Here is a 7,411-nt window from a genome sequence, read left to right as displayed (position 1 = left end):
GCTCCCGGCCCGCCCAGCAAGAGGGGGCGCGGAACTACAGCTCCTGGCATGCAGAGGGGCGGCGCGCACGCGCCTGCGCCTGCTGCGGGCCTCATGTAGCCGCGCGGGGGCAGGGCGGGACGGGGCGTGCTGGGGCCCGGTGTTGCCGGATGGGGGCCGGTTACCGTATTTGTGCGGTAACTTCGACCCTTGTAGGCTGTATGGTCGGGAATAGAAAAAGCGTTCGAAAGGTACGGTAGTGGATGCGGCACATGCAAAACCCAAGTCACCCTCAGGGAGTCTTCACTGAGGTTTGGGTTGGCTGTCAGCCCTTTCTTATGAGGGCTTGCCTTAAAATGAAGAAGGGTTTTTTCTTGTTTGTTTGTTTGGGGGGGGCTGAGTGCTTCAACTTCGATGCCCCAGTTCTCTCTCACTCACTGGCGACTTACAGACAGCAATATAAAGTAAATAAGATTTCTTTGCATATTCATTTGCGCGTTATTTCAGCGTACAATCGTCTTTCAGCAACTATGATAATTTTGGGCTTCCAATGCAATAATTTCATATTTAAGACCTGGCAACGCTTATGCCCGAGGCCACGGCGCTTGAGGGGCACTGGTGGAAACGAGCCCACCTTGCGGCTGCAGGCTCTTGGCTTGTGCCTGGCTGGTGCCAGCAGCTGCCTCAGCAGGGTGTGCTTGGTTGCGCCCCCAGAGGGTGCTGCCTTGAGGCCAGGGGGAGGTCCCTGGGGGTGCCCTTGTGCCCCCTGTGGTCTGGCTCCAGCCAGAGTTTCAAACCGAGCGGCTGCTGTGGCTGCAGCACTTCGAGTCAGGCAGCGCTTGGGGAGCCACCTGACTTCATGGCTCATTGTCATGTCCTTCTACACCCCCACCCCCAGCAGCCCTCTTTTCTTTTTTAATGGTCTTGATGTTCCACCAATCAAGCCATCCCTTTGTTCTGCCATCCTGCGTGTGTTCCTGCTCCTGGTAATGGAGCTCCTATTTCACAGCCCAGCAGATTGTTTTTAACTCATTCCAATGATGCAGTATTTCTTTTCACTTCAATCTTAAATTTGAATATTACAGCCTTAGACCCTCAGAGTATAAGTAAATCTTCTAGTTTAATTTTAACTGGGGAAAAAAATGGGTGTTGTTTTCTAGGTGGTGATGTACCAGGTTGTATATCCCCCTTTTCAAAATTCTAGGTCTGCTCATGCTTGAGGCACTTTTTTTTTCTTCCTTCCTAAGCTGCCATTTTCTTTAAGGTATCTCTGAAGACACTGCCACATCACACAGGATGTGGAATGCAGCTGGCAAGGGCCAAAAAGGCAATAAAAGAGGATTCTACAGGTATGTCAAAAGTAAGGGGAAGACCAGAGAACCCACAGGTCCCTTGTGGAATGTGGGAGGCATCTAGTCACAGGCGATGCAGAGAAGGCTGAAGTATCTTAACACCTTTTTTTACTTCAGTCTTTACAAATAGGGGCAGATACCAGAAGGCAAGTGCAATTTTCAGCAAATATAGGGAAGGGGATAAACAGCCTAGAGTAGTAAAAGAACAGGTTATCAGTTACTTAGAGAAGCTCCATGCTTTCAAGTTGGCAGGGCTGGATGGGATGCACCCTAGGGAACTGAAGGCATCGGCTGAGGTAACCTCAGAGCCATTGGCTATCCTCTTTGGGAACTTGTGGAGATTGGGTGAAGATGTGGATGACTGGGAAAAGGGAAAATAGAGTGCCCATCTTTAAGAAAGGGAAGAAGGAGGATCTGGGGAACTATAGACCAGTCAGCCTGATATCAGTACCTGGAAAGATCATGGGGCAAGTCCTCAATTAACCTGTTGGGAAGCACCTAGAGAAGAACAAGGCAATTAAGAGCAGCCAGCGTGGATTCATCAGGAACAAGTTATGCCTGATCAACCTGATTTTTTCATAGTAAGATAACAGGATCTGTGGATGGGGGAGGACAGTGGATGTCATATGCCTTGATTTTAGCAAGGATGCTGACAATGTCTTCTGTAACATTCTCATTAACAAGGTGAGGAAACACAAACTAGATGAAAATAGTGCCAGGTAGATACATAGCCAGTTGGATCATTGTATTCACCAAATAGTCTTTAACAGTTCAATGTCTAATTGGGAGGAGGTATCAAGTAGGGTTTCCCAGGTGTCTGTCCTGAGTCCAGTATTGTTTACCATCTTCATTAAAGTTTGGGATGATAGGATTGAGTATATGCTTACAAATTTGTAGATAGCATTTGAAGACACTCTGGAGGGCAGAGCTAGGATCCAGATAGTTCGGGAAAAATTATCTTCACTCGGATCAGATTCAACAAGGACAAGTGCAAAGTCCTGACTTGGGATGAAATAACTACATGCACAAATACGGAGCGGTAAATATAAAGAGGATAATTTTATGGTTATTAGAGTGACCAAGCATTGGAACAGGCCACCTAGAGAAATTGTGGAACCTACATCCTTGGAAGTTTTCAGGAGCAGGTTAGGCAGACACTTGGCTGGGATGATTTCATCAGAGATGCTCCTGCCTTGAGTCGGGGGCTGAATTAGATGATCCTGTCAGGTCCCTCCCACCCCTCCTTTCCTGCAACCCTATGATCTTACCTACTTAGTACTTTGAAGTAAAATTTAAAAATGGAACAACTTGTAAGATGCATTCTCCTTGCCACTATTTTTCAGTGAGATTCTCTAATGGATATATTGTCCTGATTAGTCTATAATAAAGGAGTGAGATGCACAATGATACTTCAGTGATTCTCTGGACATTAGGGGCAGCAGAGGACATGGTTTTGCACTGGCAGGGAAAATTAGAGAATTGGTTTCTCCAAGGAAGATGATCTCTTCACTTCCATGAACAGACTCCACTCTGACCCACTGGATTTGTCTAAGGCCACAAAAAGGGAGAGCCCACAGCTCTGCAGCATCAGCCCATCCTTCTTCAGACACTGTAGAAATGTCACTACTGTAATAGTACAGGCTTTTTGGGTGTGGATATGGTTGGAACAAGAGCTTACTGTTTTCCATGGCATTGGCTCTTACCAGCTCCACAGTTGCAGGAGTCTGGGAATGAATGCTGTTGATCTGCTCTGAGGCTGGGAACCATCTTTAAAAGCCAGCCCTGCTCCTTGCTACCTGCCTTTTTGGCCCGGAGCAGCTTGCAGTGCAGCGTGCCAGCACACTGCAGTTCTGTTGCCAGAGCCTGCGCACGCCGGACAATGGCAACTGCCCCCAGGCCCTGGCAGTGATGTCCAGTGCCCCAGGCTTCTGCTGGAGACACTGGTTGCCTTGCTGCACTGCCGCCATGACCACCACCTGGCCCAGGTCAGTCTCGGTTCTGGCAGCACCCACACACTGCCCGGGCTCACCTCACCATCTCAGGCTTCCTGCCACTGCGCTGCTGCCACCCAGACCCAAGGCTGCTGCTCGAACCCCGGCAGGGACACCAATGAGGCGCAACTGGATGCCATCACCAGTGCCATCAACTCACTCCTGGGCCTCCAACCCCACCACCTATGGGTCTGCCCAGACAGTCAGGGCTGGTAACTGCATGTTGTTCAGCACACCTGGGATGACAAGCAGTGGCTGGAGTCAAGCAGTGACTTGCATGACCAAGGTCACCTTTCAGGAGCTCCTCAACCAGCTCTGTCCACAGCTGGAGCAGCAGGCTACCACCATGTGGTGGCCCCTCCCCGCAGATACCTGACTGGCCATTTCCCTGCTCAAGCTGGCAATTCACCAGCTCAAGCAAGGCACTTCAACAGGTGCCTTGGCTGGACCCGTGCACTGGTAGAGTGCACCTTTTCCTGCTTCAAGTGACACTGGTACACCCTCTCTGCCCCCTTTGAGATCGCTGTGGCCAATCCCTCCTGGGTCATTGTCACAGGCTGTGTGCTGCGTAACATCTGCAAGGCCCAGGAAGAACTATTTCATGAGGCCTGGGCGGAGGAGGCGCAGCAGACAGAGGACACCTGGCACCAGGAGTGCCAGCTGGGGTGGCAGCAACAGCGACAGCCCACCCCACCCACCAAGGCCTTGGCCGAGCCACTCACCTGGCAGCAGGGGCCAGGGCACCAGGTGCAAGAGGCACTGGATGGTCACCTCCTCCTGCACCCCCCTCTATAGGCCGGCCCCAGCCCCACCACACATCCCCAGCACCATTCTTACTGCAGACAGTTCTCAGAAAAGCACATTATTCCCTTCCACAAAAACAGACCCCCTCCCCCATCCCTCCCCCACACCAGACCCCGTTACCCCCTTTCCTCCCTCACCACAGAGCCCCTTTACTATCCATCCTACCCACCACCAATAAAGCACCTTCTTCCCCAAGCAGACCCTGTACAGTGCTGTGTGTGCCCTTCCGGGGTGGGGGGCAGTGGGGTGGCAGCACCTAGAGGGTAGAGCCTGGGGACACACACTCAGCACCCCGGCCTCTGGCTGCACCCCTGCAGGTGTGCACGCTGTGGCCTCCACTGCCCTGGCCACCATGGCAGCCTGCTGCTCCTGGATCTCCAGTGCCTCTCCTCAAGGGCCAGGAGCCTGTCCTGGAACTCCTGATCTGCCCGGTATCTTCGTTGGACCCTCTTCTCCTCACATGTGAGCCTCTTCTCCTTGCATGTGTCCCTCCTCTGCTCATGCGTGACGTCCTTTGTGTGCGAGGCCCACAAGTCCACCAGCCGTTCCTTGGCCACCATGACCAGGTGGTCCAGCAGTCAGATCCAGTCCTGGGTCCTCTGCTGCCAGAGCTGGTGCATACGAAGGGCTCTGGATGAGAGTGACCCTGAAAGTGCGTCCTGGCTGCCAGCTGGTACATCTTCATATGCAGCTGCAGGACCTACAAAGCCAAGAGAAAAAAGGCTGTTTGTGAGAGTTTGCAACATTTCTGAGATAACAAGCTCAATACCAGGGGACTGTGTACTGCTTGGCCTCAGATCGAGGGTTGTGCATGCACGGGTGCCCATGGATCATGGCAAGTTAGCTGAGTAGGCCCTGGCCCAGGCGGCTGCTGGCTGAGCCCCCTGTCCCTGCTCACTCCAGAAGGGCAGGGCAGGACTGCTGGGTGCTGGCCACAGGCAGCCTGCCTTCCCCACCCCTTTCTGAGGCCAGGAAAGGCCTGGCTCCTGGCAGAACCTGCAGCCATGGCTCCATACCTACTCCCCCGACTTCTCCTGTAGGCTAGGCTGTATTCTGTGCTGCTGCCAAGCCCCTGGTGCCTGGGCTTAGGGGCTTGGAGCTTTTGGTTGACTGGGATGTGGGGCTGGTGGTGGCCCCACCCTCCCCACAGGGGGCCTTTTCAGAGAGATCCCCCACTGGGGGCCAGCCCCACCCATGCCAGCCCTGCACCCTGAGCGGGTCCCTGCTGAGAGTGTACCAGGTGTGCCACGAGGAGCAGTTTGCACAGACCAAGAGGTGCCCAACCCGCTATGCCCTGCTGCTGCTCCTCACCATGGTGTCCCAGGCACACCTGAGAACCTGGCATAGGACGGGCAAGCCTGCACTGCCCCGCAACCTCTGCCACTGCCTGGGGGGCTACCTGTGGCTGTGCTACATGTCCCTGCCCCCTGCAGCAGAGGATGACATCACTGCCATCATTGATGTGTTCCTTTGTATATGAGAGGCCCAGGCCTGCCTAGCTAAGGGGGCACAGGCTGCTCAATAAAGTTTTACACTATCTCCCACCTCCCTGTGTGCTGTGTCAGGGGGAGAACCTGGAGCCCAGGGGAGCGTGACAGGGAGAGGGGGCAGGGCCGAAGAGGGCCCTCCCTGCAGTGTGAGGTTTACTGGGTGGGTGGGGCAGGTGTGCTTGGCCGCCTGAGTCCGTCCCTGCTGGTGGTGATGATGTGTGGCTCCTGGCAGTGTCCTGAGGCATGGGTGCCCTGGCTGCCTGAGCAGAGGCCAAAAGTCTGTGCAGTGTCATCTGGAAAGATGCCTGTCGGGAAGGAAACATGATGGTGGAATGAGGAGGGCCAGGCAGCGGTAAGGGAGAATAAGGAGAAATGAAAAAGAAGGGAGAAGAAGTAAGAAATGAAAAAATACAGGGGACCCTCTGGACTTTGAAGCATACAAATTGGAGAGGATGAAGGCAAAGAGGACCACTGCTAAGGCCAATAATGCTGCAATGGATGATTTGTACCAAAGACTAGAAACAAAAGAGGAACAAAAGGAAGAGAGAGATTGACAAGGGATGCGACACATGTGAGAATGATCAAAGATGAATCTAGGAGACTGTTGACAAGTGAAGAAGAGATTAAGGGCAGGTGGAAGAACTATTTTGAAGATCTGATGAACAAAGAGAACCCAAGAAGTTCTGGAGCAAATGCCACAGAAAAACAAGGCATGGTGACTGACATCAGCAGAATGGAGGTGAAAAGAGCATTGAATAAAATGAAGAATCGGAAAGAAACAGGACCTGATGATATATCAGAGAAAGGTTGGAAAGTCTTGGGGGAAGAAGGAATTGATATACTGCAGAAGCTGTTTAAAGCAATATTTGCAATGGAGAAGATGCTAAATGAATGGAGAGGGAGTGTATTCATGCCAATATTCAAGTAGAAAGGTGATGTCCAGGATTGTGGCAACTATTGGGGAATCAAATTGATGTCTCATACTTTGAAAGCATGGGAAAGTGTGGTGGAGAATTGGTTAAGGACTGAGGTGGTTATTGGAGAAGACCATTATGGATTCATGCCAGGCAAAAGAACCACGGATCCAGTTTTTGCAGTAAGAGAGATGGTGGAGAAATACAGGGAAGGTTGTAAAGATATCCATTTCTTTTTTATTGACCTGGAGAAAGCCTACGATTGTGCGCCCAGGGAGGAAATATGGGAGTATCTGAGAGTTAAGGAGGTGCTGGAGAAATATGTCAGAACATATTAGAAATGTACAATGAAAGTGAGGAGCAGCTCAGGAGAGACAAAGAGTTTTGAAGTGAAGATGGGCATACATCAAGGGTTGTGCCCAGAGAGTCGTAGTGGATGGGTCGGTATCGACCTGGAAGGGTGTGGGCAGTGGGGTCCTGCAGGGCTCGGTCCTTGGACCGATACTCTTCAATGTCTTCATCAGTGACTTGGACGAGGGAGTGAAGTGTACTCTGTCCAAGTTTGCGGATGATACAAAACTGTGGGGAGAAGTGGACACACCGGAGGGCAGGGAACAACTACAAGCAGACCTGGACAGGTTGGACATATGGGCAGAAAACAACAGAATGCAATTCAACAAGGAGAAATGCAAAGTGCTGCACCTAGGGAGGAAAAATATCCAGCATACCTACTGCCTAGGAAATGACCTGCTTGGTGGCACGGAAGCGGAAAGGGATCTTGGAGTCCTAGTGGACTCCAAAATGAACGTGAGTTGGCAGTGTGACGAAGCCATCAGAAAAGCCAATGGCACTTTATCGTGCATCAGCAGATGCATGACGAA

The sequence above is a fragment of the Alligator sinensis genome, unplaced genomic scaffold (genome assembly GCF_000455745.1).
Source record: "Alligator sinensis unplaced genomic scaffold, ASM45574v1 scaffold434_1, whole genome shotgun sequence".
Lineage (NCBI taxonomy): Eukaryota > Metazoa > Chordata > Crocodylia > Alligatoridae > Alligator > Alligator sinensis.
This window is presented reverse-complemented; position numbering follows the sequence as displayed.